A 22,066-nucleotide genomic window follows, 5' to 3' on the forward strand; every position below is an offset into this window, starting at 1 on the left:
TTTATAGTGAAGGGCAGTCAAAAATCAAGCCAGTTCTGGATATTCAGATAAGTGCAGTGTTTCAGAAACTGAGCTCTGGGGATGGAGGCCTCGGCTCCAATCTCAGTACCATTCCCTAGTAACTGCATAGCTTTAACAAAGGTATTTAAACTCTTTAAGTATCGAGTTCACATCTGTGAAATAACAGTGTTTTCTTCCTCATAAGCTTACTATGAACATTAAATAAGACCCTATATGAACTGCCACTCCGAAGAACCCACTCAAGCTGCTTTAGCTATTATTCACAGCAGAGTGTTACTGGGTCAAATTAAGCTAACTGGTAACGATGCCTCTTAGTTAACTTGAAACTAAGGTATTTGAATTTCTACGGCTTTTAGAAAACAGTTTTATTGAGATATAATGTACATGCCACACATCTCTCCCTTTTAAAATACACAATTTCATGGCTTCTAGTATATTCACAGTTGTATAAACAGCACCACCATCTAATTTTAGAATATTCTGCATCTTTTTTGGGCTTAATAAATTAATGTATTTGTTTTAAAGACATTACAAATCTCCAAATAAAGACATTTACAAAATCTCCAAAACGTGAGTTTGACATAAAAAGAGGTCATGAACTCACAGGGGTGCAGAGGAGAACTTCACAGGGGTGCAGAGGAGAACTCACAGGGGTGCAGAGGTATGAACTCACAGGGGAGCAGAGGAGAACTCACAGGGGTGCAAAGGTATGAACTCACAGGGGTGCAGAGGGGTGCACAAGGGTGCAGGGTGGTAGTTAGTTAAGGTAGGAAATGGCCTCTGAGATTTGTGGGTTTAACATGGGTGGAACTGGGTACTGCACAAAAAGGGGACAGGTGCTTCTGCAAAGAGGAGAAGGGCTAGGGCACAGCAGAACTGCTTGTCTTTCAGTGTCTTCCCTCTGTCCTGGGCATGGGCCACTTCATTTCCCTTAACAAGCTCTACTCTGGGCAAAGCCCTTCCTGAGGACTTGACACAGCACTCAGCCATTGCTAATGAGGTTTCAGGGGTGCCTTTCTAATATAAATAAAGGATTATAGGTGCACCCCCTTTTAATCTCCCCCTCCCCTTCCATAAGCCTTAGTCATGGGTTGCTGCAGGCACGTGGCCACAGGGGACCGTCTATGCCTAAGGCTATCAGTGGAGATAGCTATTTAAGAGGTTTTACTTTTACATGTGAGCAGCCAAATTGTGCATGTAACAATGGGGACCAATTATTGCACAACAGAGCATCCCCGATGAAACATAGAGAGTGTGTGTTTAATATGCAATGAATGGCACCATCTTTTCCTAAACAATGAGAATATTTTCATGGCATTTGGGAGATGGGGAATTCCATTCTTGAAGTTTCAATTGTTTGTGAAACTGATGTGTACTATCATTTCATCCACAGTGTTCAAAACAATCATCTCCAAATAATAAAACAAATAATAAAATATCTCCATTAAGTTTATATGTACAGAATATATAACTTTTTTAGGTTTCAAGTGCCATTTATATAATTTTTTCTTTAGAAGCTGGATCATGTTGAGTTCTATGTTATCTCCAGTTCAAGCAATTACGATGCTGAACAATTTAAAACACTTTTAAAAATCCATCTTATGGACAATTGTTGTCTAGTCATCCTGTATTGACCATCAGTCTTGAATTGTGAATCCTCAACTGAGTCTACTGTTTTATCCTCCACTAGAAGTAACTGGGAAGAATGCACTATCTACTCAGTGTATTTTTACAGAAGAAAAAGTGAGGTACAGAAATGGCAAGGGATCTGGTCCAAAATCATAAAATGAAAGAACTGAATGGTCAGTGGAGAACTTACTAAAAATATAATTTTCAGTACTTAAAGGGCAATGAAAGTAGAAAAGGCAAAAATTCAACAGGTAGCTTGTTAAAGAAGGTATTTCTACTTTAAAAAATGTGGTTAGTATTGCATTCTTTATATAACATAGTACCATATTTTTTATTGGTCAAATTTGAAGTGACCAACTCATTCTGGTTTGCCCAGGACCATCCTGAATTTAGCACTTTAGCAAGGTGAAAGTCCCACATTCACAGAAATCTCTTGATCCTGGCAAACTGGGGCAGTTGGTGGATCAGTCTGTTGTCATATTGCTACAAAGAGCTGCTGAAGACTGGGTAATTTATAAAAAAAAAGAGTTTTAATTGACTCACACTTCCACAGGGCTTGGGGGGCTTCAGGAAACTGCCAATCATAGTGGAAGGGGAAACAAACACATCCTTCTTCACATGGCGTCAGGAAGGAGAAGAGTGATAGCTGAGCAAAGAAGGAAGCCCCTAATGAAACCATCAGATCTCCTGAAAACTTATTATCATGAGAATGGCATGGAGGAGACTGTGACTCAATTACCTCCCACTGGCTCTCTCACATCACATGTGGGGATTATGAGAACTACAATTCAAGATGAGATTTGGGTGGGGACACAGCCAAACCATATCAGTTAGTCACTGTAAATGTGTCCCCCCAAAATATGCTACAAAATTAGATTAAAGTTGTCGTATGTTTCTCCCTTGGCTGCATTTCTTCATGCTAAGCCATTTTCTCTGAAGAAAAAAACTGAAAGCTGTAAGGTTGAAATGTGTGTAAGCATTGCTGCTACTCTGGTTAGACAAGGAAAAAGTAAGCATTGAGTGTGGACTCTCCTTTCCTTCTCTTTCTGTGATTCTCCTCTTACTCTCTCCCAAAACCTTTGGGACAATGGTGGGAATATGAAGATTGGTAGGGGAATTCTTTCTCAGCACATGTTTTCTGGTGCTGTGTTGAAGACCTGGGTATTATATAGTAACCGAACTCTGGAAGGAGAGGTGTGAGCAGTGGTTGGCAAGCTGCTTTTGTAAAGGGTAACATAGTAAATATTTCAGACTTTGCTGATCACACATGGTTTCTACAACATTGATTATTTTAAAACAACTCTTAGAAAATGTAAAAACTATTTTTAGTTTTCAGGATATATCAAAAGAGGCCATTGACTAGCTCTGGCCTGCAAGCCAGTTTGCCAAACTCTCCTGTAGAGCATGGCTGTGCAACAGAAATACAAGGTGAGCCACAGTTTTAATTTTAAATTTTCCAGCAGCTTCATTTAAAGAAGTAAAAATAAACAGATAACTTTAATTTTAAGTCTCATGCTCTACTGACTGAGCCAGCTGGGCACTGGTGATTTAAAAAATGCATTCTATTTATCCTAAATATTAGCATGTCAATGTAACTAACACAAAAATAATGAAGAAGATATTTTGCATTTTGGGGGTACTCTCTGAAATCCAGACTGGCCACACTTCAAGTGCTCAATAGTCACTGCGTGTGGCCAGTGGCCACCACATTGGACAGCACAACCCTGGAACATGTTTATGATGTAAACTTTGACAAATGCTCAGCCCTTCTCCTTTAGTTTATTGACATATCAATGAGCAGAGAAAAAAAAGAACAATGAGGACCTTAGAACTGGGAGAAGGCTTAGAGATCTTGTCTAACCCTTCATTTTGTAAATGAGGAAGCTGGGGATCAGAGAGGCTAAGCAGTATGCTCAAGGTCACACAGCTAGGCTAGCAGCAGACCTCATACTGTAACTCAGATTTCTAGATCTGCCAGTGGCCTTCCCACCACACTGTGAAGTTTTTCACAGTTAAACCTAAAAGGTAAAATGGTATTAATGATTCTCTATCTGGCAGTCATAGGAAGATGGTTGATTTTCCGGTAATGGTGGTGTGTTTATCCCGCGCATAGTTCAGTGTCTGGTTCTACTTATGTTCTGCTGCAAATCTGTGAAAGGTCTGATTGGGAAGAGGGCTGTTATCTATCACCACAGAGAAGAATGAAGGGACGGGGAGGCTTGTACTTTGATCACTTGGTTTCTGGTCATGTCCCTGAGAGAGAGAGAAAGAGAAAGAAAAAGAAAAAGAAAGAGAAAGGGAAAGGGAGAGAAAGAATCTCTGTGTAGGCACTGCCTCTGCACCACCTTGTTGTTTCTTTGACCATGGGCAGCATCCCAATAAAGGATGGAATCTAGGGCTGTAGTACAGTGTGCTAGTGAGGATACCCAGCATCAGTTTTACTCTTTTCCCTTCCTGGGAAATGCCTGTCCCTGTGCTAAAGGGAGGGCTAAGCTGAGTAAATATTAGTTGTGTCATCAAAGCAAATGGAAGAAAGAGCAGTTTCATTGCTTTGTAAGTAACCTCAAACCTTAGCCATTCCTTTGTTTTTGGTCAGCTGCGTTTTTATTTTGTGGACCTGACTCTTTTTCTTTTCACTTAAGGGAGTTGCAGACCAGCTAAAGAATGTTATGAATAGGAAAGGCCTGTAGTGCATTTAGCTTGGGAAAATGTCCCCTAGAATAGATTGTTTCTGAGTCAAGTGTATAAATATTCTGGCTCAAGACTCTACCCTTTTTCTTAATGAATTGGTCTGGCGGTAGTTAAAGCCAAGTGTGGTCTAGCAGAGTGCTCCAGAGAGAAAATTGAATGGACACAGAGCCCAGTCACAGTTTTCAACTTTATATAATGCGTTTCGCAACATATTAGAAAATTAACTTTATGACAACTGGCAGGACCTGTTGTGTAAGTCAGTCTGTTTGGAAGCAGTTCGGTGTCTTTTCTTGCTTCACCTGGGCCTCCCTACTTAGTGAATTTTGAAGACACAGACAGCAGCCGTGGGCCTGCTCAGTTTCCTGGTGAGTCATTCAAGTTTATCTTCTCTTATAGTCAGTTTCTGAGCTAGTGAGTATAAAAAAAGGAATTTTTCATGGACTACTTTAAAACACGACTGCTAATCAATTTTTCTTATTATTTTATGCCCTCTGCTTTTACACTACCCCCACCAGCTGGTTAATCATGCAAAAGCTGAACACTTCATTAGCTAGTACATGTTCGCCCATGGGCATTTCTGTAGTAAATTAGTTCTTTCTATTTATACAGGTAAGTCATGGCCAAAAGTCTTATAAGATGCCAAAGGTAAGGGTTAGAATTAATTTCTTCTTCTTTTTTTTTTTAAAGTTTTTGAGAGAGCTCGTTTTAAACTCTGAGCTGTAATGGTACACAATTACTTTTGAATTAAAGATAAATTAAAGATAAAGAAGGGAGATAGTTTTTGGAGGGTCCAATGCTGTAGTATAGAGATGGCTAACATAGCTTTTGGTGCAATGCTTGCATTTCAGAAACCTGGGGCATAAGGTGCAATACTTAGTATTTTTTCAAGGTAGGGCCTAGAAAACAATTGGGAAGAGGCTTTTTGAATGCAAGCACAAGGCAGGATAGAGGCTAGACAGAGCCATCAATGAATTCTGCTGTAGTGGTAGATAGCCCATGCACAAACCTATGAACTACTTATGTATTTTTTGCTATCTTGTGAAAACTTCCCGGAATTTGAAAATATTAGTTGCCAATTTTATTTTGTCAGAAAAACTACTTCTGTAGTTGGAAGGAAATAGTGATGGTGGACTCCTAAAATGTGCTATTCCCAAAGACATAAAATTGAACCCAGAAATTTCTCTTACCCCTCTCCTAGGAGAAATTATTTTCACTACGGGTTCTGCAATTTTGCAAATTCACCTAACAGGCAAAGCTCAGGCCCCTCTGAACTTGGCATCAAATATCTTGACATGTCTGTCCTCCAAAGCACTATTGGACTTGTGTGTTTACCAGTCACAATTCTTTGCAGGTATGAGGAGAGTGCTGTCTCCAAAGTCAGTTCTCTCAGTCTTTCCATTTTCTGTAGAGACTTTCCAACAGGAGCATCTTCTGGCAACACCTACTCTAATTGTTTCTTGCATGTTTTAAGTCTTTCTAGGTCTCTACATGGAGAGGTAATGGAGAGAGAGGCTGAATTAATTTCTTCCTTAAAGCTGAAGTAAGGTGCTATTCTGTAAGACTGATATCCCTTTGTAGATTATAATAAGAATGTACATCCACTGCGGAGGTGATGGGGTGGGGGCGTGTATAGAAATTCTAGACATAGGATCCAGAGGGAAATACAAGGCCAAATCTGTGCGCCACTTGAGTTTTTGTGATTCTCGTGACAGTTTCTAGAAAATGGAATGAATTTCAGTTGATTGTTGTTCGTTCTCTTTTCTAAACCTGTTAGTAAGGCATTAGTTTAGAAAATCTTAGTAGGCATAGAGATTGGGGACAGGCTGCATTGAGGCAATGATTATGCACAAGGGACACTCTTAATACAGAGATTCTTTTGTTCATTTAGCCACTAAAGGGCAAGTGTTGTCCTGCATTGTTATGTGTCTACTTTATCCTGTCATATTTTCATGCCTGGAGTTTTCATAAAATCCCATCCTACACTAGGAACCCAAGGTTCACCTGCTGTGTTCCACCTTCCTTCTGATCTGTGGGTAGTTTCTTTTTGCATGGTAGGCTGATGATTGCTGGGAGTGAAACTTTTTCTTTTCACATATTGCTTTAATTCCAGTTTAATGGTGTGGTTTGTGGCTCTCTGCTTGCAGTTTCAGTTCCTGTTTAAATACTAAAATCTATTGTTTGTCTCCATTTCTAGACAACATAATTGCGTTGCTAACTGGCAGGAGCAATTAAGTGTACAACATTATGAAGAAATAAAGGTTCCAGGCCCTAAGATGTAACTCGATTTCTAATTACACTGAATCACCTCTGCAAGGGTGGTTTGTAAGGGCTGAAGAATGCATGTAACAAAGAACTAGGGTGTAAGGAAATAGGACAACAATTCAGTGGGGTTTTGGTGAGCTGGTCTTCTCTAAGCGGGTGCTTGTCATTGAGCAGAAGATTAGTGACTATTTCTATTCGTAATGTGGGTTCAGGATGTATTTATAATTTTCTGGTTACTAGAGACAGTAATTCTCTGTGGCTTCTTTGGAATTACTATAGACATTAGGAAGTTGTTCTTGGGGACAGTATGTTTGGGGAACAGAAGGAGCATGTGGCCTTTGTGGTGAGAGATTTAAAAAAAAGTCTGCACAGAACATTTAAAATTCTTACCTTTAAAGATACATCATTTCAGCCAATCTTGGGGGACTTGACCTGCAGTAAAACCTTGAAGGAAAAGGAGTTTTACATAGTCAGAGAAAATCTGACAATTGAATAAAACCATGATACCCTAGACCCCTAGACTGGGCTTCTGTGTGTGTGTGTGTGTGTGTGTGTGTGTGTGTGTGTGTGTGTGTGGTTGGGGGCAGGGTTCGCAGCCAGGATTGGCAGGGTGGTCATCCTTTTTGATGGAGCACAATTTTTCCAGCAGTGGGGACTCTGCATGGAATGTTTATTGCTAAGCAAGTCATCCACATGGCACTGTAGGCCATTTGCGTGTAACAGTATGTTGCAGGCTGCAAAGTTAATGTGGTTAATATTCAACTGAACTTTTGGGGGGTGACTAATCCCTTAGGCAGATTTGCCAGGAAAGGCTACACATTAATAGTACTCCAAATTAGATACCCACAAGTGGATAGCCACATGTGTTATCAAATGTAAAGCATTCCACCATTTCACCCAAACTCAGGACCTAGGTGCTATTTAATGATGTGTAAGCTGGAACCCTTACCTGCCCTGAACCCATAACTCTTGGGAAGAAGTGAATCACCTTGAGTGCACGTACATTTTACCTATTCTTTATTTAACTGTGAGTGTTTTTTTCAAAACTCTTGCCATTTGCAAGGTCTTCTAATAAATATGACTGATTTGGTTCTGATTCTCTGCTAAGTTTAATTGAAATGAGCATTTCTTGGCATCTCTTCCTTTTCCTTAAAGGGGAGGAAGATGTTCTGTCCCTCCGTTTGGCCAATGGGATGGATCCAGAAGAGTATCTAGTCAGCAGGTAGAGCTGTGGCTGTCACACAGGTGACAGGTCAAGCTCTTTATGCCTCCAACTCAGATAGGAATTAAATTACGAGTTGCAGAAAGCTGTATGGGGCTCAGCAGACTAGATGAGAGGTCGGGCAACTAAAGGCAAGGTGTGAAGTCACCATGCATGGCTGACCTCAGTGGAGAATAGTGGGGCAAAGGTGGTCCTCTGCTGGGGGTCATGGGCTTAGTTCTTATCATTTTACAAGAGTTTTTCTTTTTCAGCTATTTCTTCTCTCATCTCAGGCCATGTATTATTCCAGATAGGAATAATGTATAAGAGAGAGAATAGAAAAACAAAATGAACCAGGACTATGGAAATTAAATGGTAGTGTAGCTATCTAACCATATATTAGATATTTTCCAGGATCTTCCTAGGACATTGGCGTGGCCCTTCTTCTTGAAAACAATTTATTAATATAATGAACATTCACCTGATGATTTTCAGGATATTTGACTTTGGTTATGTCCTGGTCCTGAGTTTCTATAAAGTAGATAGGGGCTGTGTTTGGAACCACAAGCGTATGGCCAAAGACAAGGGGCCAGGCTTGTAGAGATTACTCTTTTTTTCTGGTGAACAGCTTTGGCAGGTGGGAGGAAGAATATTCGCATGTGAAAATGACTAAAATAGAGTTTTCAATGATCTGTGGACGTCCTTTGATTTCCCCACTGTCTTTGACAAAAAACAGTTAAATTTCTTGTGCATATACTTTTTTCCCAATTGATTTATGCTAGAAGTTAGAACCAAAAGCTCTGGACAGACTGTATTTAAGATTTTTTTTTTTTTTTTTTTTTTTTTTTTTTTTTTAGGAGAGATTTATTTTTGTCTGCAACTATTTGAAATAGATGTCACCCTACTAAGCATTTATTTTTAATGACTGAAACTGGCAAAATCATTCTGCAGAAAAATATGCTAAATAATTCTTTCCTTGTTTTCACAAAACAAAAGCACTCTGTGGATGCCTTTTCCTGATTCCCTAGATTTCTAAATACATTTTTAACCTGATGATGCTGTAGACTCTGGGACTTATCGAGCACAGCTGTTTGGCTTTTAGCATTGCTCCTGGTCCCTTAAGCCTTCTAGCTTTGGGGTCCTGAGCAGGATAACTAGGAAGGTGGTGAGTGTATGCAAGGGCTCCATAGTCCTGGTGCTGCTGCTTCCAAGCTGAGTGGCCTTGGGCATGTTACTAAAACTCTTCATGCCTCAGTTTCCTCCTATGTTAGTGGGAAGGATGTTTTAAAATATATCTCTGCTGCTAATTGGCTGAGTAATCTGGAGCAAGTCACCTAACCTCTCTATACCTCAATTTGCTCATCTATAATAAAATGCAGACAATAATAGTGGCTCCCTCATAGAGCTGTTGTGAATATCAAATGAGGTGGTGAATATTAAAGCACTCAGAATAGTTCGTGGTATAACAAGTGCTTATTATTCCTACAACTGCTAGGAAGGAAGCCCTGAGATGTAGTCATGGAGAAGTAAAAGATGATAAAGTGGTTGAAAAGAAATGGGGACAATAAAGGAAAGACGGGGTGGAGAGAAAAAAATAGAGATTAATAATTAAGAAAAGAATAAATGCATTTGATGGTGAGATTGAATGATTTTGAATGATGCTCATGTCTCCAGGCTTTGGTGTGTTCGTCTCTTACATTGGAATTGGAGTGGGTGTGGGTGGGTGTTTGTGGAGAGGGTGACTGGGAAGATCCTTCTTGGCACTAATCTCTCTGGTGGTGTCCTCTGAAGCAGCCATGACAAACTACCTACCTGTCCTAGCCTGAAGTTATGCACTGCTCTAATTTTTTTTTTTTTTTTTAAATGAAGTCTCGTTCTTTCGCCCAGGCTGGAGTGCAGTGGTGTAATATGGGCTCACTGCAACCTTTGCCTCCTGGGTTCAAACAATTCCCCTGCCTCAGCCTCCTAAGTAGCTGGGATTACAGGAGCCTGCCACCATGCTCAGGTAATTTTTTTTTTCTTTTTTTTTTCTTTTTTTTGAGACGGAGTCTCGCTCTGTCGCCCAGGCTGGAGTGCAGTGGCGCGATCTCGGCTCACTGAAAGCTCCACCTCCTGGGTTCATGCCATTCTCCTGCCTCAGCCTCCCGAGTAACCGAGGCTACAGGCGCCTGCCACCACGCCCAGCTAATTTTTTTGTATTTTTAGTAGAGACGGGGTTTCACCGTGTTAGCCAAGATGGTCTTGATCTCCTGACCTCGTGATCCACCTGCCTCAGCCTCCCAAAGTGCTGGGATTACAGGTGTGAGTTACAGTGCTCTGCTGTACAGCTCTAAATTTATTTGAAAACCCCCCACAGTTATGTCCCTGCTGTTAATCACAAAACCATTTTGTGTTTCAAATGTATCTTTTAGGTTTATGATATCTTGAATTTCCTTGTATGTCACAGCTGTATCTTCTAGCTACCATCTCTGTTTAAAAGATGGCTCATCTGCTCATGCATTGGCACGCATGGTGACTTCACAGGATGATCTGGAACTAGTTAGCTCTGATGAACAGTTAGGGATGGCTGATGTTTGACAGAGGTTCTGATTGTTAGATGGATAAATATTCTCCTTTCCCATCCCTAACCTCTAGTTTTTGGGGCAAGGGTCGGGGTGGGGAAGTGAGTGGGCAGGGAGCAAATCATTTCATGACAGAGACACACCAAGGATGTCCACGCCCTTGTGATTGTTCCAGGAAAGCACCCCAAGGAAGGAGATTTCCAGAGTTGTTTGCATATGGGTGGAAATGACTTTGTAAATTGCAACTGATGTTATATACATTTCGCTTTTGAAGATTTTGCCCTCATTCCAAGTAATTCCAGAAAATGGCAAAAACCCACCCTCACTCCAAAGGGTGATTTCAGTGTCTCCAGGCTCTACCCCTGCACTGAAGACCTGGCTTCATGGCACATCGAACTTCTCCCACCAGAAGTGGGAGTAACTTGAAGCTCCAGGAAAGTCCCTCTGAACGCCATGGAGGTGCAGATAACAGGAATAGCTTCCCTGAGAGTCTCTGGGAACCCTCCTCCTGGTGTCTGGTATTCTGCTTTCCTTCCTGTACCCTCCAGATGGGCCTTATCGGTTTACATGGTATTGCTCTATGATTGCAGTTGATTCCATTTCTGAAATATATTAATGGAGAGGTAAATGGCAGGAAAATCTTAGGGAATCTTTTAGAGACACATTGGTTTTTGTTCAAGTTTGTGTACATTTTGATAGTACATACATTAAATTAATATATTGCATTAGCTTCTTTTCTCCATTGTGAATGGATCTCGGCCAGAGTAGAAAAAAAGTAATGGTTTGATAAAAGGTAACGGATTTGGCTATTCTCTGTGCCTCCACACTAGATTAGCTTTCAGAAATGTGTTCATCCCAGCACACAAAAGGAATATTTATTTAGAAGACAACACTAACTTAAACTCTAGATTCCACTGGATTGTTAGTCTTCCTCCTTTCCTGCCTTCCTTCCATCCATCCTCCCTGCCTTCCTACCTTCCTCCATCCCTTCCTTACTTTCTTTCCTCTTTTCCTCCTTCCTTCTTTCCAGTAGATACAGCTTGAGTGCCTACAATGGACAGGTATTGCTCCAGATGTGGGGGATGCCACACTGAACAAAACAAAGCATACATTGCTTCCTAAAGCCCTAGAAGGGCCATTTTACTCAGTCATGAAATGCTACAGTCACCAGACATACCTGTTGAGGTGCCAGGCAAGCACAGGGTCGATGCCACCATTAATCCAGCCTGGGCAACTGCTGTTGCTGCAGCCTTCCAGCCGTGAGGACCATGGGGAAAAACTCATTTGCCGTAAAGTACAATCAGCATTAAAAAAAGCGACCATCAGTAAATTTGGGAAGTCTTAGTTTTAATTTCCTCACCTCACTGTGTGCAAATGAGCGACTTGCCGTTTGCATATGGGAATCCTGTCATAACAGTTTCAGGAAGTGATTTGTTAATAATCAAGTTCTCTGAATGGTCCTAAATCGGTAATTGATGTGGGTCTGGATAAAGCAACCCTTCCACCCGCCTATTTTGGGGACCATTTTTTTTGGCAGGGTCTGAGCCAGAATGAAAACTAACCATCAGAACAAAATTTAGGACAGCTGGGATGCTTTGCAGCAAAGACTTTTGGCTCCACAGTTCAAATAATCACAATAGCAGCTCAATTTAGCCTTTGGCTGAATGGCTTTGGCAGGGCACAATGAAAAATAATTATTTCATGGCCTGCTTATTTTTCCCTTAACCAATAAACTCTCAGACCTCTTCAGGCTTATGTAAATATTCTGCTGTGGATGAGACCGAGCACACCATAATATCCCTATTTAGGAAATGGTTGTATTTTACCCTTGTGGGGTGGAAAGCAAAACTTAACAACTTTTTGCAGTATCTATTTAGAATGGGGAAAAGAAAAAAGATGGGAGGACATTTAAGAGCTGGAAAGCGAGCCCATAGTCACAGCTGCAGAGGGAAAAAGTTTAAGTCCCAGGCCCTCACTTAGAAGACAGGGCATTAGGATGGGTTATTTTAACCGATGTGGAAGGAGCAATATTGTGCATAAGTGTAGTGTAATGTCAGCAAGAGACAATGGTTCAATCCTTCGTAGCTGTAGCTTTTTAGACCGTATAAAACAGTTCTCAAAACTTTTTATTAAGTGCTTGCCTGATTTGCTCTCATTACATTCAATGTGCTGTAACTCTCTGTCCCTGTTTCATAAGTCCTTGCTTTTGCCCTGGGTGATTTGAATGGAGTCATGGAGAGGTGGATGGGATAAATTAAGCATGGCAACAAGCCTAACAGCTACCCTAGACCTGAAGCCCTTCAAGGTTTTTGCTCAAATCCCATCAATCTCCTGTATTTTATATCTGCCTTTTCAGGTCAGCTGCATCTTAGTGCAGGGCATCTGTGCCACTTGATGACCAATTCCTATTCAATGAGAGTCCATGGCTTTGCAGCTCAGTTGGTCAAAGCAGAGTGTTAATGAGATCGGTCATGGGTTTGATCCCTGCAGGAGCCAGTTAACTCCATTCTGTCCCATTAACCCCTGCCAGCTGCCTTAGGTCACGGGTGGAATGGGGTGAGAGAGTGTGAATGGCTCACCACAAACCATCCCCTCTACGGGGCAACCAGTTAGTCCCACTAACAGTGGGTCCGGAGTGTTGTCTGTGAACGTGAGGAACAGCAGATGGGTCATTAGAAACAGAGAAACTACCATGAGCCTTATGCTACTTCCTCTCCCTTTTGTGTGAGTGAATGTATCTCTCTCTGTCCCTCTCTCTCTCTGTGTGTGTGTGTGTGTGTGTATATGTATGTGTGGCAGGGTTGGGGGGTTCTCCTAATATGAAAGGGTAGCCTTTCTTTGCTTTGCAAACCCTGTACCAAATCAAGCTCATACTATGAGCCTCATGATCTGGGTTTAATGAGTGGCATTTCTTCTCAAAGTATCTTTAAAAAAATTGGTAGTCATGTCATGCGTCAGGATGAATTTCTAAATGTAAATGAGATTCTCTCAGTAATTTATTTACATTTGTTTTCAGCACAACAAATGAGACATCACGTAGCTTCATAATTTTCCATGACCGAGTCACCAGCATGCAGTGTGTAATTTACCATGATTTAAGATGCTTATCTGTAGATTTTTCAACAGCACCTTATAAGTCTTAAACAAGAGAAAGACCTCCTCTGTCCCATTTCACTTCTTGTTCTCCTTGTCCTTGCTCCCCTCGAACAAGTGTCCTGGGCCCACTAAAATCTGTAATTGTGCTTTCATCTTTGGAGGATTTTGGGTGGAGGGTAGAAGATACTGGCCATTTCTCCATTTCAGGTAGGGCTATTATCAAGACAAAGCTCTGATATGAAGGAGAGGAAGGCAGTATTTCTCTTTGGATATTAGAATGTGTGAATTCACATAAGTTACCTTTCAAGACTCAGTTTCTTCATTGTAAAATGTCGTGGTAGATAATCCCTACAGTTAAGCAATAGCACTCTAGGCCAAGGCAGAAGATAGACTGTGTCTGATGGATAAGTATTTTACAAACTCCACCCAGAAGTTCTGCTAATTTGTCATATTTTACTGGAGTTTTCCTACATTTTTATTTTTAAAATATGGTACTGTGATATCAGCTCTCCTTAGTGGTTAATTCATTGTCACTGAAGTACTATTTTTCCCCAGGATTATTTCATGCCTCCTTATTTATTTGAGCAAAACCATGTGAGGGCATACCAGGACCTTTGTGATTTAGGGAAGAGGAGAAAAGGGAGAGTGTTCTGTTACTTATTCTGTGACTTTGACTGAGCGTGTGGCTGAAGGTCCATGGCAAGTAGTATTAGGGATACCAGAGTTCAGGTCATTTTATCTGGGTACCTGATCCTCGGGTAAAAAAGTACCATACCCTAACTCTAAGCAGTCACCCAAATCAGTACATGAGAAATACTTTCTAATTAGAGCTAAGATGTAGAAAGAGATTTTTGAAATATGTTCTCTAAGTGAAAATTTTTAGTTTTGTTCAATAAACAAGAGCTTTCTATGAGACAGACACTATACTGGTCATAGAGCATGAATAAGATAAGACAGAGCCGTTCTCACCTGGAGATGACTCTGCTCTTCCTAATGTAAAAAGAAACCTGGTTTCTATAAAGACAAAAATGATAAGTGGAAGAAAAGAACCAATATGACAGGCTCAGTGTTTCCTAATACATAAAGTATCTTTAATTATTCATTCCAAATACCCTTGGAATGTACTAGTTAGTAGTGTCTCTGAATAGTATCTGAGTCCTTCAGACGTGTTTCGGTCCTTGCAGGTTTTCCTATCAAGACTATCCTTGCACACTCTAAGCATTTTTCTTCCTGGAACATTTTTCTCCTTACCATGGATATGCTTGTGCGGTAGACGCCAGGGATTTTCAGACATTGTCATGTAGAGCAAATGTCACCAACACATGAAGTAACTCCCCTGGAAGTGGTGGGAAAGTCATGCCTTTATGAAAAATTCTATGGACCTAAGTCCTCTCTCTGCATTTTTCTCTCTCTGAAAGCTTTCCAACTTGAAATCAAACTCTTGTTGGTTAAATTCCAATCTTCATCTAGTGCTAGTGATACCTGCTTAAATGCTTTGTATTTCTAGTTTTAGGAATATACTAAGGTAAAAAGCAGAGAATTTTGTTCAACTTGAACACCAGACTGTTTAATAGTTCTTCCAATGAGAACTACAGTTAGAGAACAAACCTAAATTTTATCTGAGAAATAAAAGACATCTGAACTTTTCTCCAACTTTAAAGTTAGTGAGTGGTGGCTTTTCATATACCTTGAACATCTGTAGTTTTGATGAAAAGTTATAGGAAGCACTTTTATTCATGAAGCAGATGCTCACTAAGCACTCGCTTTGTAAAGTGCCTGTGCCAGTTTGCGGTACCAAGGATGCCTATTTAAGAGTCTGAGAAGAGGAGTAGATGTATAATTATAGCAAGTAATTGTGCCACAATGCAGTCCACGTGGCAATGTGATAAGGGCATGATGGCCACCGGCTAAAGACAGCATGAGTGTTAGAAGAAATGTGGAAAGGACAGGGTGGACTTCAGAGATGACATTTTTTTTTGAGAGGATGAACAAAGAATGAGTAATAGTTACCTGGCAGACCTAACTGGGGAAGGACAGTCATAGCAGAAGGGACCGTGTGAGCAAAATGCAGAGGTAAGAAATTGTATATTCACTTGTATATTCACTGTGAAATTGTATATTCACAAATGCAAGTCATTTGGCTGGCCTGGAATATGGGCTTTGTGGATGGGGAAGGAGGGAGCTGAGCAGCAAAATGAGGCTGGAAAGAGAGGCAGGAACCAGCTCAGAAAAGGCTTTGTGCACGATATTAAAAAAGTTAGATCTTGTTGAGTAGAATTATGGCAGGGCATTGAAAGATTTTAGCAGAAAGGTGTAACATCTCAATTTTCATTTTAAGAAGATCTCTCGCTGCTGGGTGGAGGATGGGTTGGAGGGAAATGGGACCAGTCTAGGACACTGTCATCGTATTTGGGAGTGTTTGTCTTCCTATTATGCTTGAAAACTTGTCCTAGCAATGTGGAGACTGGAGAGTATTAAAAGAAGGGCAATGGAATGATAAGTTAAAAAAAAAAGTTGAGGTATTAGATTAGGAAGGAAAGTGAAGTGAGAATAATTTAATTGAGATGCAGAATGGCTAGGAAGACATTTAATAACCATTATTTCCATAGTAAAGTGTGGTTCGTATGTTGGTTTATTAGTTCAAATGCAATATCTATTTATCCATAATTCTGAATTGTTGCTGGTTTTTATTTTTAAATTCATTGTATACATTTGGCCACGAAACTTATTTGGCAGCAAAATCTGACCTTGACTGACAGCAGGCAATTTATATTCTTTTGTTTATTCCACTAAGTGTCAATATTCATATCTTTTGCTGCAGGAATATTAACGTGTTTGATTATGGCCCTGCTGAGGGGTTATGCAATCGATGGTGTGTGCCTTTTGTTATTGCTGTTTCTGCTACTGCTGCCACTATGAACTATTACTGTCAACTAACATTTATATAGCATAATAGAGTTTTCAGGATATTTAAGAATTTTTTATTTTAATTGATTTTTTCCCAGAAATCTTATGGGGTAGATACTATTGTTACCTCATTACAAACACATGAAGAAAACTGAGGCATAAAAAAGTTAGGTGACTTGCCTAAAATAACAAATTTGAGAAGGAGTCAACCTGGAAATTAAACTCTAATTTTCCCTCTTTCTATGACTTTAAACAGGATAATCAAAAATGCCCTGAGAGTGAACACTGCGAACAGTGGAGTGGTTTTCTCCCTTTTTTTTTTTTTTTTTTTTTTTTTTTTTTTTGAGTTCTGTAGATTCTCTTTTCTCCAGGGATCTTGTAAATAAAAAATCAAGCTAGATTCAGATGTGTCTGATGTGACTCAGATATGATCCGGTCTGACAGCAGCATGAATAATAACATTTTCATTTATTCTCAGTGTGAATGAGGCTGAGAGGGGTTGTTTTTATTATATTAGGTTTTCCGCATTTGTGTATTGGTAACTTTCACTGTAATGTATTGCATTTTCCCCCTCCCTGGGTAGAAGCTGTAGTGAAAAGACTAGTGTGATGGCCATAGATTACACTCTACTCCACAAGATAGTACAGCTGTAGAGTTGGTCATTGGATAAGCTAACTGTCTACAGTTCTAAAATAAGAAGCTTTTTACTTGTATATCATAGCAGAGCATTCTGTCCCAACTTCTGATCTATAGCATGCTTATTGCTGAAGTCAACATCCTAATGCTACCAAAAAGTAAAGCCCTACATCACTTATTGATTTGCAGTCTGTTAAAAAGTGACAACAGGCTTTTCAGTTATGTCTCTTAGTAAAAGAGTTTACCTATTGAATTTTCAATTGTCCTGTATTGCATGAGGATAAACTGTATGGACGTATGCCTAGATATATAGGCATCAGATATTCTAATTGACAATTACAGTTTGCAAGTGAATTACATAAATACTCATTGCTTACCCCAGATTAATAATTTAATGCCATTGGCCAAATTGGATCCATTTATAGCAAAATATAGCAGAACACCTAGCTTTAGAGATGTGATCAGCAAAGCCAAATAGAGGAGATATAAGGAAAACTCTTTTGAGGGTTCTTTTCCTGAATTTGTAGGTATGGTTACTCCTACAAATTCAGTTATAAATTTGTTACTTATTGTTACAAATTTATTACTTATCAATGTACTCATTTATAAGTGTATGGCTACAGGGAACAAATGCTAAAACAGGATTTCCAGCCCAGAGACTTCCCCCCAGTGATGATAATGACAATGATGATGAGGATGATGATGATAACTGGCAGTAGAAGTTGGAGAATGAAGGAAGGAAGGAGAAGAAAGATGAAAACAATAATAATAACTTAGATTTGGAGAGTAGTTTATAGTTTTTCTAAATGCTTTCTGGGTTGTAAGGGAGGCAGGGTGTTGTTTTAAAGATGAGATGGTCTCAACTAAATTGTTACTTGCCCAAGATCACATGTGAGATCACATGAGAAGCCAAATTCCAGCTCATCTGACTCCGAATTTAGTAATTGTCCCATTATACAATCTTCACAAAAAGGAAACGACACTTGTCTTCATTAAAAATATATGAATAATGTTATATTTGTGATGAGTAATCTGCAGAGCATCTCAGTCTACATTATGATAATATATTCTCAGCACTTTTAAACATTTTCTTCAATTGAATTTTATTCTCACACTATCACTTGCTTCTTTTCCTAACCTCTTTTATTTTGTTCATCATTTTTCTCTGTTCTAAGATCTCCCTTCCATTCTCCTCCACCAATCAGCTATAAGAAGGGGAAGGTAACATCAACACAAAATTTCCAGGCATATTTCTTTCTCATTTTAAATCTAGTCCCCCCCATTCACCTGAAGTCAGCAGTTCGAGACCAGCCTGGTCAACATGGCGAAATCCCATCTCTACTAAAAATACAAAAATTAGCGGGGTGTGGTGGCATGCACCTGTAATCCCAGATACTCAGGAGGCTGAGGCAGGAGAATCATTTGAACCCGGGAGGTGGAGGTTGCAGTGAGCCGAGATCATGCCATTGCACTCAGCCTGGGCAATAAGATTGAAACTCCATCTCAAAAAAAACAAAAACAAAAACAAAACAAAACCTAGCTGTTCCCCCTCATCCCCCACACAAACAAAATCTCAGGTTCCTGAAATATCAAACCATGCTTGCCATACATAATTAACATCCTCAGAAATCTCTTGCATCTTATACAGGTATTTTCAGGAGGTGAGAAAATATGATGGAGTACACAATTTTAGTTAATTAAGGAAATTTCCATGTATCAAGATGACATAAACCCTTAGCGCTCCTGTATAGAGAAAAACAACCCTATAAACCTCCTCCAATGAATGATGAAAGAAAAGATACTAGTTTGAGCCAAGTTTCAAGGAAATAAATTTATGTTTTATATATTTTACCTTGTCTAAACTGTGAGTTTAATTCTTATTTACATAGTGTACATCTGAAACATTATTAAGGTGAAATTTTGCTTTTCCAGCAGTGTCTGGATGATGGCCCTTAACAAATGCAAAATTTGACATTCATGTAAAAGGGAGTGAAGAAGGACCAGTAAAGAGATGGTAGAAATTGAATGCAGCCAGAAAAACACAAAATAATACAAACAATCAGCCCCTGCACTATTTTCAGAAATCCAGAAGCTAACCTACCCAGGGTTCTGCACTGTGTGGATATGTGGAGTAGTATAGGGAGGTACCTGTTGTAAAGAAAAGAGATGATTGGATTCGGATTCATAGAAAGCTGAGTTTAGAGAAGGGTCGATCTTCTTTATTTACAGAGCAGATTGTTCAATAGTGTTTCTGCTTTTTTTTTTTTTTTTTTTTGGTCATTTTTCTAAGTGATGCTTGGAATGTATTCAGAATTCAATTGGTTTGGGAGCTGTAATGAATCTCTGGAATGAGCAACCTGAGAAATAGAAGATTTGGGGCTGATTAGGATTTGATGTAGAACTTCTGCATCTTATTTAATCATCTACTCAAATCTCCAGGAGGCTACTAAAGGTATAGAATAAATAAATGAATAGAGATAAAAATAATTGAAACAACTTAAGTCTAAGATAACTTATATGCTCCTCTTTTAACTTGCATATATTTTCTCATCACCTGAATTTGCTCTTTAACATCCTAAGATGAAGAAGTTGCCCAGTAAATACAGCTCCAGGATGGAGCGGATAGGTGACCCAAGTCCATGGTTACAGTAGTTGAAAATTTGTTTGGGACGACTGTTGAATGCCTTTTATTACTTTGATTTCCTTTCCTGTATGATTTTATTAGGGCCAGTATCATAGGGGAAATGTGAAGGACAAACAACCAATGAGAGAAAACCATATGGGAAAGCACTTGTTTTAAAGAAAAAAGTGATGAATCCATATGCAGAACAGAGCAGTACAGAATGAAAACTATTGCAGGTTTTGATAGGTATGTTAGAAAAGAGTCACTGAACAATTTCCTATTAATTCTGGGGCACTTATACTATTTTTAAAATATCCCACAAACCTTTGCCTGACAAAAGAAGAGTACGAAATAAAGCCTTAGTCTCTGCAATGACAGCTGTTCCCATAGCAACCTGTCTGTCAGTCAACACCCACTTCATCCAGCTTCAGAAAACACCCCCAGAAATAAATGTCAAAAGTCTTATGCAGGTTCCAAATTTAAATCAAACTTTAAAATAAATTAAAATAAGAACCCAAACACCCACAGCAGTCACAAAAGTAAATTTTGGAAGGAGGGAAAGGGGGTAAAAAACAAAGGTCAAAGGAATCCTCCAAGCAGATGCAAGAAGTCAAAGAAGGGTGGATAGACACCCTTTACTCCTTTCAAAGCATCACTCTGATCAAGCGTTATTCATGTAGGTGGGCACTAAATGCAATGGGTTCATATCTTGTTCCTCTTGCTTTGATAGTTGGCTTTCATTTTCATGATTATCAAATCATATTTACCCTCTTCATTCACTCTGGTGTGCTAATGTTTCAGCCCCTCATTTTAATGGTAAGAGGTGAGACAAGATTCTAATTGCCAGTCAGGTGGACCGCTGTGCTTGGCCACTCTTTCAGGGGGATGACATTTAGTTAATAGTGACTGGCTCTCCTAGCAATTAAAACGATCTCACATGCCATCCTTAGGTCCTGTGTTGCTAATGTATGCTCCAAAAAGTAAGCACTAAATAATCTTTTATCCAGAAATGAAATACATTTAAAGCCTAATGTCACACTTCAGGGGTAAATGATAAGTCTTAACTTCTCTTTTCTGTGAGCCCTAAATTATCTGGCAGAGGGGCATTTAAAGGAACTGCAGTTTGTCGGAGGTTATGGACTGTCTGTCCTTCAAAAAGCTATAATGTATTGAGTTTACTTGTTCAAATGTCCATGAACATGGAAGCAAAACAACAAAAGTTATGCAATTTTACATTATTTGTTGCCAGATTTAAACTTGTTACTCAACATCATGTTAGTTCTCAGTCTGTTTGTTGCGTTAGTGTAATGCAGTCTTCAGACATCCCTTTGGCATCCTAAGGTTATATCTGCTTTGCTCAGTGAACTAATGGTCACCTTAGCTGCACATACTTTTTCTTGGCATCTAATAAAGAGAGCTGCTTATAGTTTTGTTATGGGTTGAATTGTATACTCCAAGAAAGATATTTTGGAGTCCTAACCTCCAGTAGAGAGGAATGTGACCCTGTTTGGAGACAGGGTCTTTTCAGAGGTAATCAAGTTCAAATGATGCAAGCAGGGTAAGCTCCAATCCAGGATGATCCTCTTATAATAAAGGAGAAATTTGGATACAGAGACAGAGACAGACATGCATAGAAGGAAGACATGATAGGAAGAAACTCAACCATCCGTAAGCCAAGAACAGGAGACTGGAACCTTTTCTCACAACCCTCAGAAGGAACCAGCCCTATCAACACCTTGATTTTGAACTTCTAAGTCGTAGAGCTGAGATAACATATTTCTGTGGTTTACGTCACTCAGTTTGTGGTACATTGTTATAATAGCCCTAGGGCAAACTATGGATAGAAATCCTGAGGCTATAATACAGCAATATTCAAAGAACTCAGAAACAAAAGGAGCAAAGATTCTTGCTCACTTGTCTGTGTATGAAATTAGCTTGAGAACTCGCTGGCCAAAGTGTAGCTACTGAGGGCAAAGTGGGAGGCCAGTGGGGAGAGGCAGCTTGAGGAACCTGTGGAAGGAAAGGACAGAAGAAGTGTTCTTGTACTCTGTAATTTCCTTAGCCTAAACTTAGCCTCTGAGTTTGCCTTTTCTAAATTGGCAGCGTCAGTGTCATTTTCTTGCTATCAGTAACTCAAAACAAGGGTTTTCTAATACTATCTAGTGAGGAGCTATTTCAAATGCTGTCAAGCTACGTATGCAGCAGTAGCAGTTTCCAACATAATGGGTGGAGTTCATGAGTTTCTTTTTCCTACATTTTATGCATTGAGAGTTTGGGGCCCCTGTGATCACATCTTATCGTTTTCATTATTTACATTTGCAGATATTGATTGCATATCTCTTATGGGCATAAACACTTTCAAGTTTTATTAAAATCTCAAATTCTCAAGGAAAAAGTCTTAAGTGCTGTAGAAATAGATGGGTTTCTCAGAAGACGGGC

At 39.6% G+C, this 22,066-nt stretch overlaps 1 protein-coding gene across 6 annotated transcripts in view; it reads left to right on the forward strand.

The window, feature by feature from the left end:
• Positions 1-22,066, forward strand: part of ESRRG (estrogen related receptor gamma) — a 640,719-nt gene that overhangs the window by 103,703 nt on the left and 514,950 nt on the right. Inside the window, exon 1 of one of the 6 annotated variants that reach the window (XM_031660084.1) lies at positions 10,025-15,534. The exons of the other annotated variants lie outside the window; for them this stretch is intronic. The gene's annotated coding sequence lies outside the window, so the exon portion shown is untranslated. Of the gene's footprint in view, positions 1-10,024; positions 15,535-22,066 lie in introns of those variants that run through there. 6 annotated transcript variants of the gene reach the window in all.

Source organism: Papio anubis, chromosome 1 (assembly GCF_008728515.1).
Source record: "Papio anubis isolate 15944 chromosome 1, Panubis1.0, whole genome shotgun sequence".
In the NCBI taxonomy this organism is placed as follows: domain Eukaryota; kingdom Metazoa; phylum Chordata; class Mammalia; order Primates; family Cercopithecidae; genus Papio; species Papio anubis.